General features: G+C 45.5%; 1 pseudogene; it reads right to left on the bottom strand.

The window, feature by feature from the left end:
* Positions 1-6,703: 6,703 nt before the first annotated feature.
* Positions 6,704-10,510, bottom strand: LOC101773435 (annotated as a pseudogene).
* Positions 10,511-13,171: the final 2,661 nt, after the last annotated feature.

The raw sequence follows: 13,171 nt of genomic DNA, 5'->3' as shown, positions 1-13,171 counted from the left end.
TCACCCGCTTGAAGCTAGAGCTAACTGGGTTTTTAGTTGTTTCTTCCTTCTTTCCATTCCATGGCATTGCCCCTCCGCATCTACATGATCCTCTCCTCCCTAGCCATCCCCACCACAACTGGTTTTCAGGCTACCTGGGTGTCCATCGCCGCCGCCGATGTTCTCCTCTAATGAGAAGGATGACTGGCCCATGTCTCTATGGAGAAGGAAGACGACACGGACGAGGAAAAGGAAACTATATATGACGACCATGAGGAGGAGCTAGGACAGCGACGATGGCAACTAGTAGAACGAGGAGGAGGTGGCTGGCAATGATGAGGCGGTGGGGTATAGGAGCTGAGAAGGAAGAGGATGTCAATTTCATTTTGCATGGATTTTGATTGTAAACACAAGTATTTCCTAGATGTAATGTATGAAAGGAATTAGAATTTTAGTGAGTAACATAAAAATAAAGAACTTATTATTGTAGATGGTCTGATTAACACCATCCATGATTAAGTATATCATACACCCCCACCCCCACCCCCACCCCTCTCTTCATCTTAGCAATCGACCCGCTGCAAAAATTGCTACACCTGGTGACTGAAAAGAGGGCCCTATCGAAACTAAGAGGAAAAAGTGCTCGGCTACCTCTATCATTATACGCGGATGACACAATAATTTTCATCAATCCGACAGCCGCGGATGTTCGGAACATCAAAGAGCTGCTAGACAAATTTGGCCACATCACCGGACTAAGCACTAACATTCAGAAAAGCTTGGTAGCACCCATACGTTGCAACGGAGTCGACCTAGATTCAACCCTAGCTCCCTTCCTGGCAACTAGAGCAACCTTCCCGGTTAAATACCTGGGACTACCTCTCTCTCTAGGTAGACTTCAAAATGTTCACTGTCAGACACTATCTGACAAAGCGAATGCAAGGTTAGCCAACTGGGCTGGCAAGCTGCTCACCCTAGCGGGAAGAAGAACGCTAGTCAGGACGGTCCTCTCCTCATAGCTAGTTTACTACCTCTCTGCCCTGAACGCCCCAGCGATGGTACTGGAAGAATTGACAGATGACGGAAGTGTTTCCTTTGGAATGGCACAGACCAGATCGTGGGTGGCAAGTGTAAGGTTGCGTGGCACACAGCATGCAAACCAACTAAATTGGATGGCCTAGGAATTTTACATCTAAGAAGTTTGCGCGAGCCCTGAGACTACGCTGGCTATAGCACGAATGGAAGGAACCGCGCAAACCGTGGATCGATATGCCAACACTGTGCAATGAGAAGGACAAAACTTTGTTCGCGTCTGCAACGACCATCACGCTAGGAGATGGGGAGAAGGCCAAATTCTAGGAATCAGCGTGGCTGCAGGGGGAGGCACCAAAAAATATTACGCAGTTGGTGTATAAAATATCAAAAAACAAGAAAAGAACGGTCAAGGACGCCTTAACAAACCATAGGTGGATTTCGGACATAAACATGGCGATCATATCGTCAACAACACATCTTTCAGAATTCACTCTACTTTGGGCTCAAACAAGAACAATTCAGCTAAACCAAGGAACACCAGACTCCATAACCTGAAACCTGACCAAACACAGCGAGTACACAATAGCTTCGGCGTACAGGGCATAGTTCCAATCTTCAACACCCTCTGACATGGAGCGCCTAATCTGGAGAACATGGGCACTACCCAAGTGCAAATTTTTCTCATGTATCACAATCGGCTGTGGATAGCAGATGGCCTAATTACGCGAGGATGGCCCAACCAAAAGGTCTGCATGCTTTGCCACTCACACGACGAAACACTATTACACCTGCTAACGCAATGCTGCTATACTTCTGCGACAAAATATTTGAGTGGACGGCTGCACACGTCTCGCCTAGACGAGATTGGTCTATATTTTCATCCGTCAGGCAATGGTAGACACAAATAGGTTCAACGAGTGAAGCTCCCCTGAAGGGCTTAAGATCACTGATCATTCTCGTGTCATGGGAAATTTGGAAGGAAGGCAATGCTAGAATTTTTCAACACAAGTTCAAAAGTCTTGACCAACTACTTGACAAAATCAAGGAGGAGGCGCGATGCTGGATTTTAGCGGGAGCAAGGCACCTAGGCTCTATCTACCATATGGAGGAGTGATCGCTTTTCGTTTCTTTTTTCACCCTCTCCTTTGTACATTTCAGTTATACCTTTTTTACTTGTTCTCTGGCTTAGGCCTTGTGACTTTCTTCTCTATTAATTAATATAAGCTCGGCAATCTCTGCCGGGTATACAGTTTCAATAATATATGGTCCACCCTGAAAACTATCTATACTATATACTAGTCTTGACTTTTCGACCGCAACAACCCATATTTTCCAACCCTAATGTAAAAGGTCAAGTTTGCCACTCTCTTCCATAATATCCTCATATAACGGTCTCAGCAGTGATGACTCTGGGTCAATGCCAAACTTGAGCTCCTTATCCTCGGTGGCAATAGCAATGGCGCTTGACCTCCTCGTCGTTAGTGTTGACATCAATAGTTCCGACCTTGCCAACTCATCCACAATGGAAATGGCTATATGTCCCGTACCACCCTGTACTTGGTGACGACACAGAACTCTTTGCTTCATCCTTGTCCTTATCAGCGTTGGGAAGCTTGATTGTCTCCCTAGATGTTTTGAACACTATAGCTTTGGCACAAGAGGCCCCGGCTTGTCCTTCATTGTTGGTGCTGGAGGTGTAGGCCTTGTGATTTTTTCAGCTTGCACTACATCCAACCTCATCCTTATTCTGGCTTGCACTTATATCACAAGGGTATTTTACATAGAAACATCTATGCTAGGAGGGTCATCTATAGGGAAGATCAGTGTGTTCATCCAAGGGGGTGAATTAGCTAGGACAATTGAAAACTGAGATAGAGACTCCAAATAAAATTTTCTCAAGATAAACCTAGACGTGTGTGTGTGTGTATAAATGTGCTCAAAGTTTTATCAAGCTAGCGTGGATATTAATCTACCGCACAAGATCTTTTGCAACCTATAACCAATCCTACCAAACTATCATAGAAACTTCTATAGGGAAGTAAAGGGACCAAGGTAGATTGTATCAAAGTCTAAAATGTGGTAAAAGTAAGAGATATGCAAGGGGTGCATAAAATTGGCATTAGAATTTATCCGTGGTATCAGCGTGGGCATACTGGTACCCTTAGTCTATGGTAGAGCTCCACCAAAAATATGATCGGCACCAAGACACACCCGGTCGTGACTCTCAAAATAGCAACACCAAGTTAGGAACCAAGCCGAATGAGCAACTTGCCTCCAAAACAAGTCTCAGTACAAGCTTCTCTTCCGTTCACTTGATATTGTCTTTATTTTGGGGGCTTGAGCTGCAACATCAAGTGCCTCCATGTCCTCGCGCTAGACTATTGTCACCGCTCCACACACCAAGCTCTAGGGTCGACGGTATTAAGCCACTAAGGCTCAAGGTGCCAGCGAGCCCAAAAGGCCCCAAGGTCTCAACGTACACACCAAGATTAAAAGTGTGGATCTTGCAAACACTCTCTCTTAGCCAAATCTAGCACTAATCACTTTGCCACTTTAGTGCCTTCGATATTCTCAAATGTATGTACTTCATTTGGACTCCAGCGCACTTAAATGACCTAGTGGGATGGAATTCATAGCCACAACCATTCAAACTAGTCATTACTCCATCGGTCATAAGAAACAGTGAACGTCGGATGATCTGCCGCTTTGACATTATACTGAACCATCCAATGTGTACAACACATAGCCGGTTGGGCACCCACTAGGCCTCTTCTTAAAACTAGATAGTCCGGTGCTCTACGTCTTCTCAAGGTGAACGCATTTGAATTCCACCAAGCCAAAATTGAGCGTTGTTCACTCTTCGGCACTATCTTCTAGACTTTTCAGCATGCACAAAACTCGGGACCTTCAACTCTAAGTAGGCATATGCATACTAAGTTGATTGCCTGAAATCTCTAGCCTGACAAAAGAAGACTAGAGATTCAAGTCACTCTCTATCTCAACAGTAGAGAACAAATAGAGTAGGCGTTTCAACTATAAAAATCAAAACAAATTCTTGTATCATGTGTGCACAAACATGACGCCGGACCTCTAGGTGAGCACAATCTTCGTTGATATGCACAAACATCAATTCTCATGCATGTAGATATCTTGATCAACAGACCATCTATTGAGTCCAGCATCCATGCCTTATCACTATCAATTCTTTAGCGTTCATAGATTTTCGCCACCTGACCTTCCAACATGTGCAACTCTACACACTTGCTTCAAATTGAATGCTCCGGTGCGTAAGATATTGACAACATCGAAGCGTCTAGTGTTAGCATTTTTCTTGGGACTTGGTCCAATTCAATTGAAACTTTATCCCTGCTTCAGTGGCTCTTCATGTATTGTATTTGCACCCATGAGACAATACATATACTTAACAAACTTGTTAATCCCATTGACCGCCACTCATCATGAAAAACACAATACGTATGCTCTAACTAGAGCCACGTTCACTACATCACCAAAATACTTTTGCAGCAGATGGAGCCTAAATTGCTTGGGATACGGCTCATAAATCATTTTGCAGTGAGTGGTTATGTATTACTTGTATATGTTCTTTTTTTTGAAAAAAAGTATCACATACATGAATGTATAAACAACCCCGTGAACGCGCGTACACACGCACATCTTGCCCTTATGAAGACCTCCAAAAGATGGTGCCTGCTGATTTTCACGCCCGTACTTAGAGTCGAAGATTCAAACCCGCAAAAAAGTTCTATCATAAGAAACCTAATAAAACAAGCTACACTGGGTTCACGCAGTGCTGGAGTGCTAGTGCGTTTTTACCCAAAATATCATCCTAAGATAAAATCATATTAGGAGTTGTGTGACTTCCACTGAAACTAAGGTCCCTTTGGCATGGCTCCGGCTCCTAAAACGTGGAGAAGCCGGATGAGCTAATTTTTTAGCTCCGGCTTCTCAGTAAAAAACAGTTCCGGCTCATCTAGTACTCCACGTGTGGAGCCGTTTTTGACTTTTCTATTTGATAAAGCCCCAGCGGAAGTTACCGGAGAAATCGCGGCCGGAGCACTACCAAAGAAGCTTTAAGTGGATGTTGTTAATTAATAAGCAGAGGCTTAGCCGCCGCGGAGCTCCACCATGACTCCAGCCAACCAAGCAAGCGCCCCACAATCACTCAAAATTAAACTCCACCCGTCCACCAGTAGGCGCTAGCAGCCATGCATCCGCGACGACCAGTTGGCCACCGTACCGCAGGGATACAACGAACGAACAGCCGTAACGGTACGCGTGTCCCCCCAGTTCGTCGATCGATCGTCCAACCCACATGAAACAACCAGCTGCATTACATTGCATAGTACGACGAGACAGTCCAACGCCACTGCACTGACTGCACGCCCCCAGACGGATCGCATGCATCGGCCGCGCCCGCGACGTCAACGACGACAGATCGGTCCATGCGGGCGCGGCGCGCTCTGCATGCATGCATGCAGGCAGGCAGGTAGGTAGGATCGCAGGTGGCAGCGCCCGTACGAGGGGTCCGGCAGACCGGCACATTACCTACGCACGGCCGGCCGGGGGTCCAGCCACGTGACGGCGAGCCACCGACCCCGACCGTCCTGCCAGGCAGGGGCCTCGCCGCGCCTCCTCTCTTAGTCCCCGGGCGATCGGTCGGTCGACGTCGTCGGGGAGGCCCCAGCCGTCGACTGGTACTGTACGGTGCCATCGAAATCAAGAGAAGCAGGGCGGGCAGGCTTGCGTCGCCGCAGGCGTCGTCTCCGCCGCATCGGCTGCAGCTGCTGCTCTGCTCTGCAGCAGCTAGCGAAGAAGAAGAAGGAGAGCTGTAGAGTAGAGGTTGACCCAGCTGCTTGGCCCAGCGAGCTATATACTGTATCGCTGGTGTGGTCACCGCGCGCCGCCTGGCGCCTGGTCCCGTTGGCCGGTCGCGGCCGGCCGTACGACGACGCCCGGTTTCACCACGCGGTTAATTACCGTGCCAGCTAACTGCTACGGTACATTGCATAGAGTCATAGACGACGCCCGGTAGGTAGAATCCAAGGCCGCCGACTTTTTTTCACTGGCGCCACAGCACCAGCACCAGCAACAGCAGCCAGGGATGTGGGTCTTTTGCTCGATCTGTACGCTTGTCGTCGCTACAAGCCTACAACTACAGCAGGGGTGTTTTGGCTTGTACCGAAGACATGAGTACAGGTCAACTCGGTAGGTCGGCGGTCTGATCAGGGCGGTCGTATATCCCGTACGTGCTTCTCTCTTTCTCTGCAGCAACCCTGCCACTCAATAGCAGGGAGTTTGGACTGGTTTCAACGCAAGTCAACTCCAACGGTAAGTCGGTAATCTTGTCAGAGGGGCATGGAGCTGTGCGTGCTTCTGCTGTCACTGTAGCAGAAAGCTTGGGCTGTTTTGAACACAGGTCAGCTAGCTGCCTAGCTCGGCAATCTGTTGTTTTTTTTTTACTTTTCACCGCTCGTTGTTGTTACTACGTCGGCGAGGCGCTGGCCAGCTTTGTAATTGTTCCAGGTCCGAAAGTCCAAGTTTGTACGTGTTTGCTAGAGCTAGGTGGTGTGCCCGACCGATATATAGCTAGGTAGGCCCACCAGTGCAGGTAGGTCGAGCGAGACTCGTTGGTGCCAGTGCCAGCGATTTGGCGCGTACTGGGCTGGGCTGGGGTGAGCCGAAGTTTTTCTTTCTTTTTTTCTCGATTGGCTCGCATTGGGTTGGGGTTGAGACAAACATTCCTTTTCTATGAAAAATATATTACACCCAATTACACTACTCTTTATTGTATGTTTTTCTTCAAAATATGGCAACTACCAGACCCTCGACGTACAGTAGCCCAACCTTTGACACACATATAGGTTATATAATAAGTTGTAAAAGAATTCTAGCTGTTCATTTCAGCAGAGATCTTGCGAAGTGCTCCCTAGCTGTGGCTAGTGCCTGAGATATTGTCTGCACAGAACAGATCAGAGGAATCATGAGATATATGTGACCTGTGAAAGGGAATGTGATAGAATGGATCAAGTGATTACCTGCTCAGAAAAGGGGACAGAACCGTCAACAGCATTGCTTGCAACCTTCCCAACAATGGTGTTTGCATCGGTTTCCAGGATAATGCTGCAATTGTTTCAGTACATGCTCAACAAACGATGGTTTGTGGCTGGGTAACTACTGACTGCAACTTATACTCCATGGAGCTATCTGTAACACAGAATTAAAAGTATTCATGCTATCTTTCTACTCTCTACTGACAAGCTATTGTATTATGTTTGACATAAAGAATAGACAATGTTTCCATCAAGTCAACCATTTTCCTCCTATCAGTAGCGAACTTTCGTGGAGATCAATCGGTAGCGACTATTTTTCCCCCATCCCTATTAATAAAATGGCGTACATCTATCAACAGTAGTTTTGCGAGGTCACCCTGATTATCTTAACTGAGACCTGAGAAATTTGTGGTACATGATCATAGGCATATTTAAGCCAAAGACTTAGCAGATGTCATAGACGATCATAGATGTGCATTTTAATAAGCAGTTCAATAGCTTAAAAGCGTTTCTTCTCCATGTTAAGTTAACAGATGCCATAAAATAGCCAACAGTGAGACCATGCCAGAATCTGTTTTCCAATGTAGTCACACGGACGGTAAAAAAGTAAAGCAGAGCTAATAGGCATGGCAAATCACAGAACCATGTAACATAATACACATACAGCATCATTTTTGAAATAGCACAATGTGAACAACTGATAACCACAAATTAGCGCAGGTCGCGAGATTTTTACCCGCCATCTACAATTTCATCGATGCAGAGAAGTATCAAGTCCAAGTTCTCAAGGGCAGTCTGGCTTCTCGACATCACCCCTAAACCACAGTAATTGGCACTTTAAAACAATCGCATACAAAAACAACTGCTTGTATAGTAATAACAGAAAATAGGCTACCTGAGTAGAAGACCAACAGAATCAGAAAAGGCATGTAGTACACTTGCTAAGACGAGTTCATTCTCATCATCTCCAGTGGTGACGAAAACGTGAAGGTCATGTACAAACTTATAAACAACAATATAACCATCAAATAGTGTTATCTCATCTGCAAAGAACTAAAAACATGCATCAGGGGAGAATTTAATTTTGGACAGCAGACACCTCTGGTACCCAAGTATATCAAGTAGAATCTAAATTCAACGTAGCCATCAACCTAGTATATGAAGTTTGATTCAAAACCATGGAAGGTGCATGGGTAATAAGGCTGCCTCAATGCAACTGATAAGTGATAACATGGTTACCAACAATATAATAGCATGCATTTATGCAGCATACACTGCTTAGTTATTGCCCTTAAATGTTAATTGGATAGCACAAACCGGTAAAGTGATTGAGCAATTGTTAACAAAACCAAATAGCAGGTTTCAGACAAGAAAATTCGGACGTGGTTGAAGATACACCACTAGTTACTTGAACGATAAAGGACCAAAACATAGTGCGAAACAGACTAAATGAAACTAAGGGTATAACTTAGGACTGCGCGACTGGCCAGGCACATGCATGATTACAATTAAATTGAGAAAGATCAATAGTTGAACAAATACTGACATATCAGAAAATTTTTGGGTCAAATCTACACCATGTTGTTGAAATTGGTAAAAGAAAAAACAAAGCTTAAATTTTAAATCTCACTGCCATGATAGTGATGTTTGATTCTGCATGTAACTACTAAAAACGAAAAAATACCTTCTGCCCGTGCATTTGTCTTCAGAGTTTTAGTAAAGACAGATTTTTCATAGGCCAATTTTGATGCATTAGTTGGCCAATCATCTGAGAAATACTTCACAGCAACACGCTTCCCTTGGAATCGAGAAGCAAAATATTCTTCACAGAAGGGCAAGATTCCTGTGTGATAGACAAGTCATTGCATTAGTTCCCTAATAAACGATTGATAGCAAAAGTTTCACAATAAACAAAATTAGTCATTAGAAAAGGAACATGGTAAAGCATGTCAATAATTTTCTGAAAGTGGAAGAAATAAAGGATCAAGGTCATGCGCGTTTTTGATGACCGAGGGAATCCTGCAACATTATCATTCGTCTTCAAGATGGAAACACGTTTTTTGAATGAACCAATGTCAAGATTATAGTTTCTTACAAACTAATAAAGTAAGTTATAATTTTACACCCACAACTGAGCAACTATTCTAACAAATTAATGACTTGGTTCCATTTTCAAATACTAAATATTATGACAAATGGACCGGGATGGACTACCCAGTACAGAGAAGAGCACTTAATATAGAAATGTCATATAATATGCTAACATATATCATCTTTGATTTCCTTACTAAATGGTATTACTTTTTCAGAGTAAGCAATATGGTAATAAACTATTCATATGGCATAACATAGTTAGAAACTTTGTGATACAGGTTGATGGTACTACTAAAAATCCTCAAATGAAAACATTTTTGGAAGGCACTGACAGCAAATCACACTATTTAAGTGAAACATGATTGCATGCATAATCGAATGAGATAACTGGATTACTACAGCATTACAAATAACAAGTTTCAAAAAGCCCCTCGGAAAAGGTGTGATTTGCTAGACAAGTATACCATCTCTGAAGTTTTTTTTCCTCCTATTCTTCGTTTATTTTCAGTTAACATAGAACTGAGTTCACATTATATACGAGAATGTAGTGATGATCCAGTCTGGTGGTTCCCAATCAAATTTAGCTCAGCTGATTAATCAGATCTAAAATAGGCATCACTTGAACTCTACATAGTCCACCGTCTGTACAACAAAAATACAATTCTCTGGTAAAAGCAGAAACGACAGGCATGTACATTGCCTGTAAATGCATTATCTGGTAAAATAATGAGCACAAACAAAAGGAAATGGTAACGATAGTACGAAGTAACAACAGAAAGTAGAAGAATCAGCCTCGCACCTTCGAGAAATCCGCCATGGTGTATTGTCCTCCCCTATTCCACCCTTCACGCAAAAGCAGGAGAGTAAGATCACCAGCTCAAGGCTCACGAGCAGCAGCGGAGAACCACGCAGTAATCAGATCCGCAACAAAATGAACTTATACAAGACAGAATGCGTGGATTTCAGAGTGACAGCAGAAAAGGAACAGAACAAGAAATGCGTTCAAACAAGCTACGGCATCCTCAGGGGCGAATCCAGTATAGTACATGGCGTATCGTATACATGCACATCCGAAATTTTTTTTTTTAAAAAAAACGAAGTTGTGGCATATGCATGTAATTGGGTCAGATCCGAATACAAAGAGCTTGCATTAGGGTTTGCGGTGCTCTGCTACGCGAGGGAAGGGGGCGTACCTGGTGGATGCTCGATGCCGGCGAAGTGCCCGACGAAGACGGCGCCGCTCGCCCAGCCGTCGACGCCAGGGAAGAAGATCGCGAGAGAGGGGAGAGAGGGCACCGGGAAGGCGGGAGGTGAATGGGGAGAAAGAAATAGCCTGCTAGTGCGGAAACCAAATTCAGTAGTACTCCTTTTACGAAGGAAAATCAGTCCATAATAACCACGAAAGATAATCGTTTTTCAAAAGATTTCTATTTTACGAAACACTACAAAAATTGTACATCGAACGTTACTGTCAAATATTCTACGTTCCAGGACATTTTAGTTTTATTCTAAATTAATATTTATGTTTGACTAACGTTATAGAAAATATATTAAAATGTATAATACTAAATAAAGATATAATATTTTATGATAATTTCGATTAAACTAATTTGATGTTATATGTGCTGATTAAAGTTATAAGAGATTGATTTAGATTCGTAGAAACAGGAAACTATTTCCTTTATCTAAAAAAATCAAAATTAAATGTCTTATATTTTAAAACGAAAGTCGTATTCTGCATGTTCTTCTCTCGATTTGACGCTACACTAATACGTATATATTTTCATGCCCTTTGATTATCAATTAAAGTAAGGTGATTTCATAAGGTAGCTCATTGTGTGTTTATGCCCTTTGATTATCAATTATAGTTGAGGCAATGTTGATTTCTCTTTTTTTTATTTCTCTTGTCAAGTTTTAGTTTAACAAATAAATTTTTCTTTTGAAAAATTAACAATAAAATTTGCACGACGATAGATGTTCTATTCATATATTTTGGATGAATTTTTCATACAACGGATTAGGTGCTACCATGTTTGATAGAACTGGATATGTTCCTGATTTTATTTTAATTCTTTCTCATTCGCCACCGATTTGAAATTCCACTTGTGCATCGAATCTTCTGTGGGAGGTTTTTGATTCAGCCTCCAAGTTGAACACCAACGCGTGCAGCAACAATTTTGTAGCGCCCAAAGTGAATGGCCCAATTTTGTAGCGCCCAAAGTGGATGGCCCATGTGAGCGGCAGCGGCTCAAGAGTGCTGCCACATGTTATAGAGTGCTATTTATGACAAATGTTCGCGTTTTCGCGTTGTTTTAGTAAGATGGTATTTTTCCCCGATGTTTATGGGCGTGTTTGTTTCAGCTTCTCTGTGAATCGATTTTCCAAGAAGATTGATGGTACAAGAATTTGCTTCCTCAAGAATCGCTGGCAAGAGAAGCAAAGCGTTTGGCATTGTCGATTTTTTTCACATAGGCTCATCCCCGACGTTTCAGCAGGGGAGCTTCAGCAGAGGAGTTGGGGGCGCGCCGACAACACCGGAGCTGGAGGCCGCGCGAGGGAGTGCCGGCCGGAGCGGGGAGCGGCGACCGGATCTGGGGGGCCGAAGCGGGGAGCGCCGGTCGAAGCTGCGGGCCGCGCGAGGGAGCTGAGGGCCGAAGCGGGGAGCGTCGGCCGGAGCTGGGGGCCGGAGCTGCGGGCCGCGCGAGGGGGCTTGGGGCCGGAGCAGGCGGAGGCGTCGGAGGTTAGTGGGCGCGGAGAGGCCGTCGGCGGGGCCTCCGGCGGCGGCGCGCGAACCGGCCAGGAGGGGCCGGCGGCGGACAAGCGGGATGGTGTGGGGAAGACGGGCGGTCGCGCTCGGGAATCGAGTGGATTTTCCCGCAAGTGCCTCCTCCACCCGATTCTCCCGATTGTGGGTCTCGCGTTATAACCGTCGCTCGGGGGAAAATCAGATTGTTGGAGAATCGAACGAGAATCGAAACGTTTGGAAGGTTAGTTGGATTAAAATGACTAGAATCCTATCTAGAATCCTATACAAACACGGCCACAGACTAATTTTCCCAATTTATGAATGCGTACCTACAAAGGTTCATCAAAATTTTTAGAAGTTCTCCACACATCTAGAATGACAAAACCGCACAAATCACTTCATATGCATTTTGACATGTTCCATTCTGTTTTCACAAGCAAAGCCAAATAACTATTGAAACAAATAATGATCAGGGCCTGTTTGGCAGAGCTCCACATAGCTCCAGATCCTAAAAAATAGCTCTGCTTTCAATTTTTTCAGCCAAACAGTTTTAGCTCCAGCAACTCCACCGCAGAGCTGCTCCACGAAAGTGATGGATCTACCCCCAGATCCATGGATTTGGTGGAGCACCTCAGGGGGCTCCACAAAATCAAATTTGGTGGAGTTGGAGAAAATTACCCACCACTGCCACTCATTAGTGGAAAATGACAGGTTCATTCTATTTTCTTTTCTTCTTCTCCGTGCGACATGCTGCCGTCCTTATCTTCTGTCGTTGTCCGCCCCTGCCTGCGGGAGCGCCGCCCGCCCCTGCTTGCCAGAGCGCCGCCTGCCCCTGCTCGCCCCGCCCGCCATGCTCGCGCCGCCCGCCAGAGCCCCGCTCGCCTCTGCTCGCCCCGCCCGCCAGAGCCCCGCCTGCCCCTGCTCGTCCCTGCCACTGGAGCCCCGCCTGCCCCTGCTGCCGGAGGCCGCCCCGCTAGAGCCCCGCTCGCCCCTGCTGCCGGAGCCCGCCCCGCTGGAGCCCTACCCGCCCCTGCCGTCGGAGCCCGCCCCTGCCGCCGGAGCCCACCCCACTAGAGCCCCGCCCGCCCCTACGCTGGAGCCCCGCCCGCCCTTGCCGCCAGAGCGCAGGAGGGCGGCGGGTCCGTAGGCGCGGTAGGGGAGGCAGCGGAGGCGTGGGGAGGTCACACTCGCCACGAAGAAGATGTTTTTTCTTTTTTTTTTAATTCTGATGCATGGGTCCAAATTG

Source organism: Setaria italica, chromosome II (assembly GCF_000263155.2).
Source record: "Setaria italica strain Yugu1 chromosome II, Setaria_italica_v2.0, whole genome shotgun sequence".
NCBI lineage: Eukaryota > Viridiplantae > Streptophyta > Magnoliopsida > Poales > Poaceae > Setaria > Setaria italica.
The sequence above is the reverse complement of the archived record's forward strand: the minus strand, read 5'-3'. Positions and strand labels throughout refer to the sequence as shown.